The 15,661-nt window shown below is 35.7% G+C and overlaps 1 protein-coding gene across 8 annotated transcripts in view; it reads right to left on the reverse strand.

Moving 5' to 3' along the window:
- The window catches only part of ZRANB3 (zinc finger RANBP2-type containing 3), a 183,897-nt gene that overhangs the window by 122,307 nt on the left and 45,929 nt on the right, over window positions 1-15,661 (reverse strand). The gene's annotated exons all lie outside the window — the stretch shown is intronic.

Below are 15,661 nucleotides of genomic sequence, written 5' to 3' on the forward strand. Positions count from 1 at the left end.
AGTACTAACTTCAGTGGTTATGAGCAAAACTAAGCTGTTTAACAACAGCAAGAATACAGAACTTATCTCACTAAAATGTCTACCTGTAATGAACACAGAAAAATATATGTAATTCATCCTTAAAGGAAAGAAATATGTATGAAAATTATAACACTATTCATGTGCTATAATAAGACTGAATATACTAATTACAAGTATAAACAAAAGTAAATGAAAACAAGAACTAAAAACAAAGAGCATAGAGTGAACACTTGCACTTACTAGAGTGATTAATACCATTAATGATTATAAATTAACTCAGCTCAAAATTTTATAAAAGATAAAGTGAATAAATCCCTTGTGTCACACTGTAAATAATTACTGTGTGGTATTATATCCCTTTTTATGTGGCAACATTATAATTAATTTGAACACAATAGCAGAATTAAGAATAAAGAATATCCTTTTGAAATTCCAATCAGTATATTAAAATAAAAATTTTTTCAGTTACATAATGACATATAAAACTTGTGCTGGAAGTGAAATAAATAAGACCATGACTTATTTGTGACAAGAAGAAAATTACTTCTGCTTTCGAAATAACGAAATCAAGTGAAAAATTATAGAAAAGCAAATCAATCAATAGCATTAAAGACAAAATTTTTGCAAGTTATTAGAATGCTTTCAGTTGAATAAGTACTTGTATGAATCTGTCAATTCATACGTTGACATACAGCAATTATTCTAGAACCATGAGAAAGAACTTGGTGTCCCAAACTGGTAAGTTTTTAAAATGTTAGTTAAGCAATGCCAGAGATTTACAACTCAGATTCAAAACTGAGACCCTTTAAGACTGTGTGTGTGTGTGTGTGTGTGTGTGTGTGTGTGTGTAAAACAAAGGCAATAAAAAGGAAGACTTCATGAAGCAAGTTTTGAAAAAAGAAATATAAGAACTAACTTAAATGGTTATATAGAATAAAAAGCAAATAAGCAAGAAGAAAATAAATGCTAAGCACATTTTCCACCAGCTGCACAACTAACACTATTGACTAAAAATGGAGTCTCAAAGTTGGTTGAAGGTTAAAAAGTAAAGAATGGTCACCAAAGACTGAGATAAGGCTGGAGTATAATTAGCTGAACTGGAAATAAGAATATGAATCAAATAAGACTGCAAAATCAATTTGGAATGTAACCAAAAATAAAAGTTGCTGTTAAATTGGGTGAGGCAATAAGAAAAACACTAGAACTATTAAGGAACAAGAGAGTATTTTTTAAAAGTATTTATTACTTAAAATTTAATTTTTATATGTTTAGAGTATATTTAAGAGATGATTTTTTTTTTTGGTCTAAAAAGCAAGCAACCCATATCCAGATAGATTTTCCCAGGGTCCAAACTAAATATATAGTTTTCTTCTCTAGAGAAGTGTTTCCATAGGTTGCTTCTAAAACATAGCTATACATCATTTCTCCTACAACGTAATGTCACATGAGCCACAGAGAAATATTATTTAAGGTAAAATATATTTGGTTTCTGACATTCTAACTGGATAGGGATGCTCCTTGTTTTCTCATTAACTAAAGATATCATTGGATAACTTCTTTGTTCTTTTTCTTCCTTTATCTTCTACTAGAAGTAATAATAGCTCCAAATTTCTAAATGAATCCAAGAATAGATTCAGAGGTGCAAAGCCCATTAATTATTACTTAAGGAATTCAATTTTAATCCATAAAAGAAATGAAATATGTCAAAATTATGATAATAGCATCATATGTTAGTCATAGTTCTCATTTATTAAATATTATCTATGTTAAAATAAAAAAATTGGCTTTGTGCAACTTGACTAGAAAAAAATGTAATATTTCTGAACTTCAGAAATTTAACGAAATGTTTTATAAGAAAATCTTCTTTAAGGGCCTCCCTGGTGGCTCAAGGGATTAAGCACTGCACTATGAAGCAATCTACAGCCTCTGCAACAAGAGTTCGATCCTGGCTGGCCAGAGTGCAACCCACATGGCAAGGCAGACCTCTTCTGTCTCGTCCGCTGCTCCTCTCAGCAGTGTATTTCAGTCAGTCTGCCTGTTCTGTTCCCCACTCTGTCTCTGGTGAATCCTCTCATCTCCCATATCTTTGGCCTGTACCTCAGCTCTTGTATGCATAAATAAATAAATCTTTTAAAAAAAAAAAAAGAAAAGAAAATCTTCTTTCGAAATAAATTCACTGAGGTCACAGGGTCTAGGGGTCTTGGGCTGGGGGGCAGGGAGCCTTTGCCTCCATGTGGGCATGAGGGAGGGCAAGAGGGAGGGGTCCCTCTTCAGTCTAACTTCCACTTTAATCAGATTGGTCCAAGGTATCCTTAAATCAGGGACTCCTACTGTAGACCTTCAGGCGATTAAAAAGGACAAATCAAAGCCCTGGACACAGTCATTGCCTGGGGTGAACCCAACAGCATGGTCAGAGCCATGAGAGATAAGACCATGGGAGAGATGGTGTGGCAAACTACCACATGAGCTCCACTTAAAATATCTCTGGGGGCTGGGGAACCAAACTCCAGCTCCAAAGATGCATCATCGTGAGTGAGGCTTCCTTCCTCCTATTCCAACTGAGGGAGAGAAACATCAGAGATGTGACTGGGGACCCAGATGAGGACTGGAAACCATGAAAGGAGACAAGAAGAGCTGGACTTACCAGCTTGCTGGACTGTTCCTACTGGAGAACTTCTCTACCAACACTGGCTGGGAGTTAGGTTCCCAATGCCAGAATTATAAAACTCAGCAGCAACATCATGTGACAGTCCTCAGAATGGATGGGAGAAATCAACGTGAATGAGGAGGCCACACTGCTCGAGAGAAAACAGGACAGTCTCCTATACCACAGGAAATTCCAAAATCAAGGAATCCAGAGAACTACTCCACACACCTGCCCTACAAGAGGTTCCTGAAGTGCTCTGCCTTGCTTCCGCCTCAAAGTTGCTCCTGGGTATCTGAGCAGCCTTGTCTGCTGTGGTTCAAGAGCACAGGTCCTCATCCAAAAAAAGGACAAGGTTCCAATAAAAAGACGAGGCCTGTGGGCTGACCATCAATCTATGGCTTGCAGAAAAGGAGGAGTCTGAGAGATTGTAGTTGGGGATGGGGGTAACATGGGGAGCAGGGTGGTGGTAGGTGGCTGGATTATTGGTGGGAGGGCCACACTGAAGGGAAACAATAACTATACAAAGACAACCAATGAAGCAAGAAAATAAAAAAATTAAAATTAAAAGAAAATACACATGAACAAAAAAAAAGTGAGAAATTCATACTGGACTTAAATGTTACTTGTAAAATATTAATGACTATAATAAGCAAAAAATACAAAAGTTAATTTAGATGAGGAAAATGCATCTGTTAACTGCCAACCTGGGTTTGATTTTATTTTTCTGAAATATTAGTGATATTAAGAGTGGAGAAAATGGTTCACGAAATTCATAGTTAGCAGTCTGTTGTTAATAGTAGGGTAAAGAATACACCAAAAAATATGACAATGTTGGAATAAAAAGGTAAGATAACCAAAATAATTGCTAATTAATGATAATTTGGGAATAACTCAAAATATGAATTTAAAATAAAAACTTTGATAGTGACAAAAATATTCAGTCAATAGTATATGTTCATATTTTTTCTAACATTAATTAACATTTAGTAGCCTCAACTCTGACATTAAAAACAATAAGTATAATTTCATCTTGTGTGGAAATTTCCTTAGGATAGGGAAGAAAAGATTTTGGAAGCAAAAATGCAGAATAAGAAGCTGCTACACAATTTGATAGTGCTGAATGGTACTAGAAATTTCATGGTGGGTGCAGTGTGGTACATACATATATTGAGGTATGAGGATATACTCCTGAAACTTATTAAATGTAGTATTGTAAATGAATAGTAAACCAATGAGAAATAAAAAAGGAGGGGGTGAGAAGCAGACACATAAAACATTCTATGAGATTTAGGTAAAGGGCCTAATTTGTCAATAGTTAACCATTTGTTAACCAATTTAACTGAAAAAAGTTTAGATTATTCTTAGTGTAAAATGTTAAAAGAAGCAAGTATTGAAAACATTTGAAAAAACATTCCTCTCAAAGTTGCTATAAAAAAAAATGTAGGATGTTACAAAAAAAAAGTTGGATGCTGTCCAAAATATGTTGACTCTCTAGAAATAGCTCATTTCCTATAGGCTTTAATACATAAAATTTCAAAACAACAGGAAACATTATCAAAAATATATATATGTGTGTGTATTTATATATTTATAAATATATATTTATATATATTATATATTTATACATATATATATTTGAAAATGTCAAAGACTGATTCATTCTGCTGAAAATTTTTACTTATGAGCAAAATTAGATAAATGTTAAGACACCTAATTCTCATCACTGTAATATATAAAAAAGAGGATATTAAGAATCTAGAAAAGCAGTTCTTAAGCTTTTGAAAACAAATTTCAGCCTTTTTCAAATGACATTACACAGAAACTCAACATTCATAAAGCAGAAAAAGTGATACAACTAGGACTAAAGTGGGGATATCCCAGATGCTCAGTCTCCACCTCAGTTCTGTAAAATACAGCTCGCAAATCATGGAAGGTTACTTATGCAACAAACTCCTCAATTTTGATCCCAGTGCTGGTTTCTACTTCTTCTACAACGTCCACCTCAAAACTTTCTTCTCCACAAAGCCTTCTAACTTAAAGATGGAATTGATGGTTCCTTCCATTAAAGTATCATAGAATACATATTATAATCTTCATTCCCAACATTTCCAGTATCTTATATTTTACACATACATCACAGGGACAGATATACCACCCTCTTCCTTTCTTGACCAAAAGCTTTTTAGAGGGTGGGTATATTTTTTAGTCTATATTTCCAAAAACTTAACAAAATGATATTTATTTGATGAATTTAGTTATAAAAGGTAGGCTAATTGATAGCTAAAGAAAAATGACTTTAAAATATCTATCTTAAAGAAATAAGACCTGGATTGATAACAATCACTAGCTGTTCTCTATGAAAAGCTTTTATTTAATTTCAGAATTCCCAACACAGTTGTAGCTCCTTTGGGCTTTCAAGTTCTGTGGAAGTCAAAATTCATTACTAAAATAGTAACGGTGGATCATAGGGTGATATTTAATTTTAATCACCCCTCCTTATTTTAAATAATTTCTACTCATTAACACATTCTATTTAACAAAAACTGATGAGGCAGGATGTTTGCAGCATCCTCCTCACAATTACAATGTACTTGGACGTGTTAATGTATAATAACAGTGCCTTATCATGAGTTAATGGCATTAGTGCTTTGTACCTTTCAAATGTTTATATAAATTATAAACATTCTATTCCAAGAGGATGTTTTGTATCTAGCTCTAACTGGGTAGGTTTTATTCACCACAGGCTTCACCTCTGTTTTTCATTTTGAATTTTGTCCAGGACTATTGAGAGAACATTGTAAATAACCCAACTGTGTAAAACAGCAAGAGCTCTGAACAAAATTATTTCTGCCTCCAAAGAAATCAGGGTAAACGTCTTTAAAACTGAAAATGCAGGGCCTCCCCGGTGGCGCAGCGGTTGAGCGCTGGGTTGCGAAGCTGCCAGCAGCCTCTGCAGCGCCGGTTCGATCCCCGGCTGCTCCCCAGCCACCGAAGGAGGGTCCCACATGGCGCGCAGACCTCTCCTGCAGCCCGCTGCTCCCCGCTCTGGCTCTGGTGAATTCTCTCACCCTCCCGCGCTTCTGACTGTACCCATTGCATGTATAAACAAAACAAACAAATGAATAAATAAATAAATAAATAAAACATGCCTCTATTAAAAAAAAAAATTTAAAAAAATTTAAAAAAAAACTGAAAATGCAATCAATTGCATTTGTACTTTGCTAGTATTCAAGATCATTTCAGTCTGAAGGATGACTTGAAGGAAAGAAAGACAACTATATGCTAGACATATTAATGAAGTTTTTAAAAAGATACTCAAACTACCAAACCTCTTAAAAGAATCTTTGTTCCATTACTTCTATGGATAGAATAACTGGAGGTGGGTAGGGAGCTGTGGACGTCATTGAAAGAACGGTGACTGATGGACAAGATGCTCTTCTTGTACAGATGAAGAGATTCTCAACTAGCTCAAATGTCACAACAAAAAAGAAGATGAAAGATGTTTTCTCATTCACTCACTCACTCACTCACTCACTCATTCACGCATTCATTCATTCATTCATTCATTCATTCCAAAAGCATTAACTGGACATCTACTATTCCTCCAGTCACTGACAGGTAGACATGACTTCAGTTTTAGAAATTCCAATAGATGGAATAGAACTAGAAGTACACTAGAAAATAACTCAATGTGAAAGCACAGGGGAACCGAGAGGCAGCCAAGGATGGTGATGTTGAGAAAGTAATACGTAAAGGTTTTGAATGATTATTTTGTTAGATGGACTTGGGGATAGGATGGATACAAAAGGTAACGAATTCATGAGAAAAAGAACAACATATATACAGATTTTATTGGAAAAAGTACAACAGGGCCTTCCTGGTGGTGCAAGGGGATAAGCCTCAGCACTATGAAGCTATCCCCAGCCTCTACAGCACAAGTTCGATACCCGGCTGGCAAGGGAGCTGCCCACATGGTGCAGCAGACCTCTCTTGACTCGCCAGATGCTCCCCTCAGCAGTGTATTTCAGTCACCCTGCCTGTTCCATTCCCCACTCTGTCTCTGGTGAATCCTCTCACCACCTACATCTCTGGCCTGTACCTTAGCTCTTTTTTAAAAGATTTATTTTTATTTATTTATACAAGCACTGGGTATAGTCAGAAGCGCGGGAGGGTGAGAGAATTCACCAGAGCCAGAGCGGGGAGCAGAGCAGGCAGAAGGACTGAAGTACACTGCTGAGGGGAGCAGCGGGCGGCAGGAGAGGTCCGCGCGCCAGGTGGGACCCTCCTCCGGTGGCCAGGGAGCAGCCGGGGATAGAACCCGCGCCGCAGAGGCTGCGGGCAGCTTCGCAACCCAGCACTCAACCGCTGCGCCACCGGGGAGGCCCTGTACCTTAGCTCTTATATGCATAAATAAATAAATCTTTAAAAAAACAAAGATATTATAAGGGCCTCCCCGGTGGCGCAGCGGTTGAGCACTGGGCTGCAAAGCTGCCTGCAGCCTCTGCACCGCCAGTTCGATCCCTGGCCTCCGGGTGAGGGTCCCACATGGTGCGACAGACCTCTCCTGCCACCAGCTGCTCCCCTCAGCAGTGTACTTCGTCAGTCTGCCTGTTCTGTCTCCACTCTGGCTCTGGTGAATTCTCTCACACTCCCATGCTTCTGACTGTACCCAGTGCTTGTATAAATAAATAAATCTTCAAAAAAAAAAGATATTATAAGAAAAGTACACATTAATACCTCTCATGAACATAAATCAAAAATCCTCCACAAAATATTAACAAACCATAGGCTCAGTGGCTGCTGGGAGGGTGGGGAGCAGGCCACAGGACCCGAGGGTGGGCAGGGGAGGAGGGGCTAATAACCAAATGCAACAATGTGTAAGAATTATAAATCAAGTCCAAGTGGAATTTGGCCACATATGTAAGATTGGCCCAGAATTTAAATATCTATATAAACAGCATCTACAAAAAAACTTACAGCTAACATCATACCAAATGGTGAGAAACTGGGTATTATTCCCTTTAAATAGTAAATAAGGCAAGGATGTCCTGTCTCATTATTACTATTCGGCACTGTACTAAAAGAATTTGCTAACACAATAAGACAAGGAAAGGAAATAAAAGGCATACAGTCTGTAAAGGAAAGAATAAAACTACTCTATTTGCAAGATATGATTGTCTATGCAGATATTCCCAAAGAATTAACAAAAAAACATTTGAATCAGTAAGGAAACCTAGCAAGGTCAAAAGATAAAGGTTAATATGTAGAACTCAATACACCAGCGATTGGAACAAAAAGAATTTTTTTTACAAATTTGCAACAACACCCCCCAAAATTAAATACTTAAGTATTAATCTAATAATAAGAATGAATATGTGGAAAATTACTAATGAAAAAAGTCACAGACATTCTGAATAAATGAAGAGACTTTGCATTCACTGAACAAAGATGCAATATTGTTAAGGCTCCTTCCCAACTTCATCTAAAATGTACAAATTCAAAGCAATCCATGTGAAGATGGAGACAGGGATAGAAATGGTGCATCAAAGAATCTAGGAATGCCAAAGAATGCTGGTCATCGCCTGAAGGAGAGTGACATGAAAACAGATTCTCCCTCACTGCCCTAAGAAGGAAACAAACTTCCTGACCCCTTGATTTCAGATCGCCTCCAGAACTGTGAGACAACTTTTTGTTTTTTTAAGTCAATGAGCTTGTGGTAGTATCTTACTGTAGCCGCAGAAACTAACATACCACGTAATCTAGCAATCATTCTCCTAGGTAACTACCTAACTGATTAAAAACACACACAATAAATCTACATGTGAATGTTTATGACAGCTTTATTCATAATTCTCAAAACAGGAAACACATAAGTTCCTCCATCTTGATGAACAGAAAAACAAATTATGGCACATCCATATAGTGGAATATTATTCAGATTCAGTGATAAAAAGAAAGAATCATGAAAAAATAAAAAAGAATCATGAAGTCACAAAAAACTTCAGATGAATCTTAAGTTACATATAACTAAGGAAAAAACATCTGAAAAAGCTATAAATTGTATGCTTCCAATTATATGACATTGTGGAAATAGCAAAATGACAGTCATTAAACATATTAATGGTTGTCAAGGGTTTTGACTAATAGGAAATTAAATAAATGAAACACAGAGGTTTGTTCAGGGCATAAAATCATTCTGTGTGATAAGGTAGTGTGAAATACAAGGCAGTAAGCATGTGTGAAAATCCATAGAACCTCATCTCACAAAGAATAAATTTTAATGTATACAAATACTTGAAAAATAATTTAGGAAGTGAAGGATCCCATGATGGAATATAAAATGTGATTAAAAAATTGAAATGCATATACATGCATGAAACAACCTCACTGAAGGGAGTACAGGAATAAGGTTCTGATCTAAGTAATTTTGTCATTAGTGGAATCACTGAGTGGAAACAGAATAAAGGCAAAAGGAACCAAACACAAGTACTGTGCTCTAGTTAGTGATTTTCCTTACTGTGGGGTTACAGGTTAAAATAATACTGAAACCATCATACATGTTTACTGGAACTAACAATTAAGTAAATGGATTAATTGGTGGTGGGAACTAGGATTCTCCCTGTTGGAGTGGTAGGTTATGTAAGGGCAAGGGGGAGAGATGACAATGCTCTATGTAAAAATTTTGGGACATCAGTATAAACTCATACTTAGCTTACTTACAGACACAGATGAATATATACATAAATATTTGTAAATATGTATATACACCCCCTGCATATGTTACACACATTTATACACACATTTACACGCATACACACATTTATCTCTTTGCTGTGTCAACTAAGAAGATCTAGAAGAGATGACACCCCAATAGAAATGAGTATACTTAGTAACTCAATCATTCTAATATTATATTTTAATAAAGGAACCGGGGGTTTTTAGAGAAAGGCTGATTCTTGGGCTGGGGTAGGAAATAAACAAGATAAGTCTGAAGTAACTTCTAGTGCCAGAAAATACACATACACAACCATACACACACACACACACACCCCCGACAAAAATCTTAAACCCCATACAAAATAGTTCACAATGAAGGGGGTATGTCAAAGGGACACAGCAGAGAACTGAACACATTCTCAATGGGCAAATCCTGAAGAATTTAAGCAAAAAATACAGAAAGATGTATTGGATAATAACCCCACATATCAAATGAATATCTGTGAGTTCACACTGATATAAATACATGATTATGTAAATGAATGAATAAATGAATCTCAAATAATTTATATATTTACTCTGGTTTTAAGCAAGTGAAACATAACTGCCCATTCTTTCACTGCAGGCTATAATAGTTACTTTCAAAAAGTATAGTACAGAAAGGAAGAAAAAACAGAAACCTTACAGTGGAGAAAACTGACAAACACTAAGTCACACCAGATGATCAAGGTTAACAGCAACAGTGGTGTTATACTGATAGTATGTACCTTCTATATGACATGATGACTATGACACTTTACCTCTGATTTTCTATCACAAAACACGTTACCCCAGTTTGAGCATGAGAAAAACATCAGAAAAATCCCAATTAAGGGGCATTCTACAAAATACTGAACTATAATTCTCATAACTCTAAAGGTATGCACAACAAGTTAAGTATAAGAAACTGTCACAAGAGAAGCCTAACTAGACTTGAATACCAAATGCAATGTGTATCCTGGATAGGATGATCCTGTAACAGAGTAAGGATATTAGGGGAAAACTGAGGAAATGTAAGTAGAACCAATAACATGGTTCATATGGTGCATATCGGTTCATTAATGGAGAAATATAACATGGAAACTTTGTATAGAATAGTAATTGATGAAGACATGGGAGTTAGATTACTTCAGGTCAAATATCAAGTCTGATCAGTTCCATGTTCATGGGGCAATCAATTTATTTCTGTCTTAGTTTTCTCATCTGTAAGACGAGACACATCATCATCATCATCATCATCATCACCATCATCATCCCATAAGATTGCTGTAAGAATGATATAAATTCACACAGGTAAAGCAACAGAACAGAACCTAACACATGCTGTATTAACCATTTAATCTGTTCATTCATTTAACAAAAATGGACTAGAAGTAAATATCAATAGAATAAAAACTACCCCTTCAGATCACTTTGTGGAAGTGGAAGGCTTTATACAACAGGAAAACTAAAGTTCTTTGTGTCTAGTTTAATGTCTTAGTTTTCAAACCTATAAAGTTAACATTGGCAGACTCTAGATCACAATTTCAAGGTCCTCTGAGCAGAAATAATATTCTAAAGGGTTTCTTTAGTGTTTCCAGATACACATTTCTGACTGCATAGAAACTGACAAGTTTTCAAACTCCACTTCGGCGGCCTACAGTAATACTAAGAGCATTAACAAGTACACAGTCTCTCCCCTCAAAATCCTTCTTCCAGAGAAACACCTTGACCAAAAGTGTGTTCATAATAATAACTATAGGATCTCTGTTCCAAATATTTATCCATGAATGTCTCAAAACAGCCACAGAGTAAGCCAAGTCAAACATCTCAGTCTTGACAAATGATTTCTTTAAAAAAAGGAAGAACTTTCTTTAGTACCACCCCCCACACCCCAAGTTTCTTCAAGTAATAGGAAGGAAACTGAAGAATATAGTGTGGGGTTTGTGTGTGGCGGGGGGGATAAAGTAGAGCACTAACAAAAATGTTACTTAAGAGGAAAGTCGAGATTTTCTGATTTCGTAAATAGATACTAGATAGTATCACAGGGCAACTCCAATGTGAAATGGAGTGGCCAAACTGTGGGTCCTCACCTGCGCTTAAAGGGGACTTAGAGTAAGACTCAGCTGCAGGTACACACAAAAAGGATAATAAAGGGTTTATTTACCAAAAAGGGGAAATGAAGAAATGAATAACTCAGGGAGAAAGAGAGATATAAATTGGTGAATACATCCTACCAGTTCCGCTAAGCTGGAATCCCAATAGCATGCTGAAAGCCAGTGAAAAACCAAGCAGCCCCCCCCCCCATTCCCCAAGGCCCACATGTCTGGTTATATGCCAAACCTGGCTGCTTAACTCCACCCTCAGTTCCCAGCAATCCTCCCTTCAGTGGTGATACATGGGATTTGTAGTCCTTGGTGTCTTGGATCTTTTTGGTCTGGGGTGGGAGTGGGATCCATAAAACCTATTTGTGGAGTTCAGGACATCCTTTCCCCCCAACAATTGGAGAAGACAGAATACATGTATGAACAAAATTTTATCTATGACTATTCATGCAAATGCATACTGTTGGGCCTCCCTGGTGTCACAGCAGGTTGAGTGAGGCACTGTAAAGCTGTCCGCAGCCTCTGCAGCTCGGGTTGGATTCCCAGCTGGCCAGGGAGATACCCACAGGGCATGGCAGACCTCTCCTGTCTTGCCCATTGCTTCCCTCAGCAGTGCTTTTGGTCCATCTGCCTGTTCTGCTCCCCGCCCTGTCTCCCGTGAATCCTCTCACTCCCCCATGCCTCTGGCCTATACCCCAGCTCTTATATAAATAAATCTTTAAATAAATCTTTAAATAAATGCAGAATGTTAATCCCAACCTCTTAAGTAAAAACTAACATTACAAAGCTTTTCTAAAAACTAAGTTTCTGCAAAGAATACTAGCCTTTAAATACTTAACAAATTAGAAGTATATAGGCTTACCATTTTCCCCCTAATGTATATTCAATTCAATTACCTGGTTTATATTAATGTTAAACTATTTTTCACAGGTAAAATCTTTTAAAAAAACTTAAAATTTTCAGCTAAAGGACAATAGAACAAGGACACAGTAATTGAATAATTATTATTAAAAGGCATCTAAGGTAATAGTGCAAAAGCTTGACAACAAATTGTGGTTTGGATCCCATTAATTCAGAAATATGAATTCATAAAGAATTTCTATATTTTTAGTACATAGTTCTTTAAACATTTAATTGTATTAAACCAAGAGGATGGATGGAGGAGTAATTAAAACAATTTAAGCTAGGTTTACAAAGTTAATTTTACTAAAAGTTGCAGCTTTGTTGGTTATCTGAAATATAGTTTTATAATTGAAATACAAAATGATTACTCAATTAGAAATAATTAAACAGAACTTAAATCATCCTAACAATGTTAATGATTTAAAATTAATGTTTAAGTTAACAGTTATCAGATATACAGTAGATAGATTATATAATTCCACAAAGTCTGAGCAAATCAGAAAAAAAGATAATAGTGGAAAAGTACTAGAAGAAGGGGGAGTAATGCCAGGGAAGGAAGACATTTGTTTCTAAAGCTAGGGAAGAAAAATCATAGCAGACAGCTAAATTACACAATACTCCAAGTGGGTATTCAAGCATCTAATAAAAAAAAGTAAGTAGGTCCAATAAGAGAGATATAAAATTGCTTTAAGGCTTTTAGCTATTTGAGGAATCAAATATTTGTCACATCAAAGTATCTTTTAATTTAAAATCAAAAAGGTGGATGACCTCCAAATTATAAACTGCATCTCTTCCTCTGACTTCACTGCCATTTTGTGATAAGAACAAAAGAAGAAGGGCACAATTAGGAAATAAAATGAAGGTCAAACCAGTTTTTATCATTTACATATATACAAGTTCTTTCTACTTCAACACTTTTAATTTACTAACTTTCATTTACATTAGCTCAGAAATTACTAAGAACGGTGTTTCAACTTTACCATTTCAACAGAGGTTAGTGATTGTGAGCTATGATCTTAGAATTGTACATCATATTGTTTATTCCTATAGCCTGTTTTTAATACTAAAGTTGAGGAGTTTTTTCCTCTAAGATATAATTATTCATAAGATTTAACATAATAAACCCTGTAAAGTCAAAAAGATGTAAAAGAATCAGAGGATTTAAAATGCTGGTGAAAAAAGAGAAGTAAATGGACACAAAAGTAGAGTTTTGTTATGTAAGTACTGAGGAAATAGCAAATGGTTCCTTTAAATTTAAAAAGAAGAATGGTTTTGAAAGAAGATAACAAATCATTAAACATGTGACAAGTTGCAAAGCAACTGTAAATAATTACAGATAAGGAAAAGCAATTGGTATAAAGAAACACTCTTGAAGCCTAAGAGCTCTGTATAATTCTTAGTCTCATGGTAACTGAGGAGAAGAGAAGGATTTGCTGGAGAATAAAAAAGTTAAGAAGGATTAAGGTGCTGATCAGATATTTATTTCAAGGAGCAAAGTAGCAATGGTATTCCATAGCTGTTAAGACCATCCTCCCCATGGGGCTTCCCTGGTGGTGGAAGGGGTTAAGACTCAACCTATGAAGCAATCCACAGCCTGTGCAGCACAAGTTCGATCCCCAGCCGGCCAGGGAGCAACCCACATAGCGAGGCAGACCTTCCTGTCTCACCCTCTGCTCCCCTCAGCAGTGCACTTCAGTCAGTCTGCCTGTTCTGCTCCCCACTCTGTCTGGTGAATCCTCTCACCCCCTGCTTCTCTGGTCTGTACCCCAGCTCTTGTATGCATAAATAAATAAATCTTAAAAAAAAAAAAAGATCTTCCCCATGAATTTTCATTTTCTTCAGACTTACTTTACCTAGCATAATTCCTTCTAGCTCCACCCATGTTGCTGCGAATGGCATTAGTTTACCTTTTTTGATTGCTGAATAGTAATCCATTGTGTAACTAGACCACTACCTCTCACCATGCACAAAAATCAACTCAAAATGCATAAAAGATCTGGACATTAAGACCTGAAACCATAAAATATATAGAAGAAAATATACGTAAAACACTACAAGACAGGAAAAGATAAACACCTGGGATTACATCAAACTGAAAAGCTTCTGTATAGCAAAAGAGACATTAACCAAAACAAAGAGACACCCTACTGATTGGGAAAAAAAAATCTTTGCACTCCATACAATTGATAAGGGACCAATCACAAAGATATACAAAGAACTCACACAACCCCATGAATTTCTTGTGGAGGCTATTAAGATGGTATTATCCTTTGCAAATATTTCCTTTGAATATAAAACTGGTCTATTTAAAAAAAATTACCAATACACACATACACCTACAAATATCACACATATTTTATTTTATATATATTCTATAAAATGGTTATAACTAATTTTAAGATTTTGAAGGAAGAGTTTACATTTGGTGAAAACACATTCAGTGCATAAAAATGTAAACCTCTTTCCATTACTTTGACCTCAATTTATGAAGTCTTTTGAAATTCACCCTGTTCCAAAGCAGAAATTGCTGTTGTTTCCCAAATGTCTATGTCCTATGTCTACATCTAATTGTTAAAGTTCTTCCCAGGTAATGATCACGTTTTTAATTATAACATCTAGTCTAAACAAGTATCCACAGAATGAAAAGTTGAAACTAAAAAATTATCTGGTTATAAATCAGCATTGAACAAGAAACCCTTTATCAATCTTTGCCATAACTTTTCCATTCATGTTATAGTCAATATTCATTTTTTTCCTCAAGAATACAATGCGCAATAAGTCATTGGATAATTTATATGTAACTAAAACTGAGAGTTAATTGGGAGGATTTTTTATAGTTCCACTTAACATTTTTTAAAATTTTGGTATTTATTTTCCTCATATCTAATATATTTTAAAGTGTATGCTTTCTGTTATTCTTAAAGACATTACAAAAACAACACCAACTTCTTAAACTGATATTAAAATCAGAACTTTATTGATTTACATTATTCTGAGAGTATATGTAAATAGTATCAAAGTTTATAAGCAAAAACCTTAATTTCAGTGAGAAAGCATTAACATAGATAAATGCAAGTATATGTCACTTATCTGTGTCAAACTGTTTAGTGATAATAAAATAGCATTCTAGCATTATGTTTCATACTTACATGAAGCAACTAACAACAACCTTTACAGCAAAATCTGTAAAGTTTGGCTTTTATGCAAGCAGTATTATGACAAGTGAAAAAAGTGTTCCGTTTCATCAAAG

The sequence above is a fragment of the Talpa occidentalis genome, unplaced genomic scaffold (assembly GCF_014898055.3).
Source record: "Talpa occidentalis isolate TD23 unplaced genomic scaffold, MPIMG_talOcc4v2.1 talOcc4.3, whole genome shotgun sequence".
Classification (NCBI taxonomy): Eukaryota; Metazoa; Chordata; class Mammalia; order Eulipotyphla; family Talpidae; genus Talpa; species Talpa occidentalis.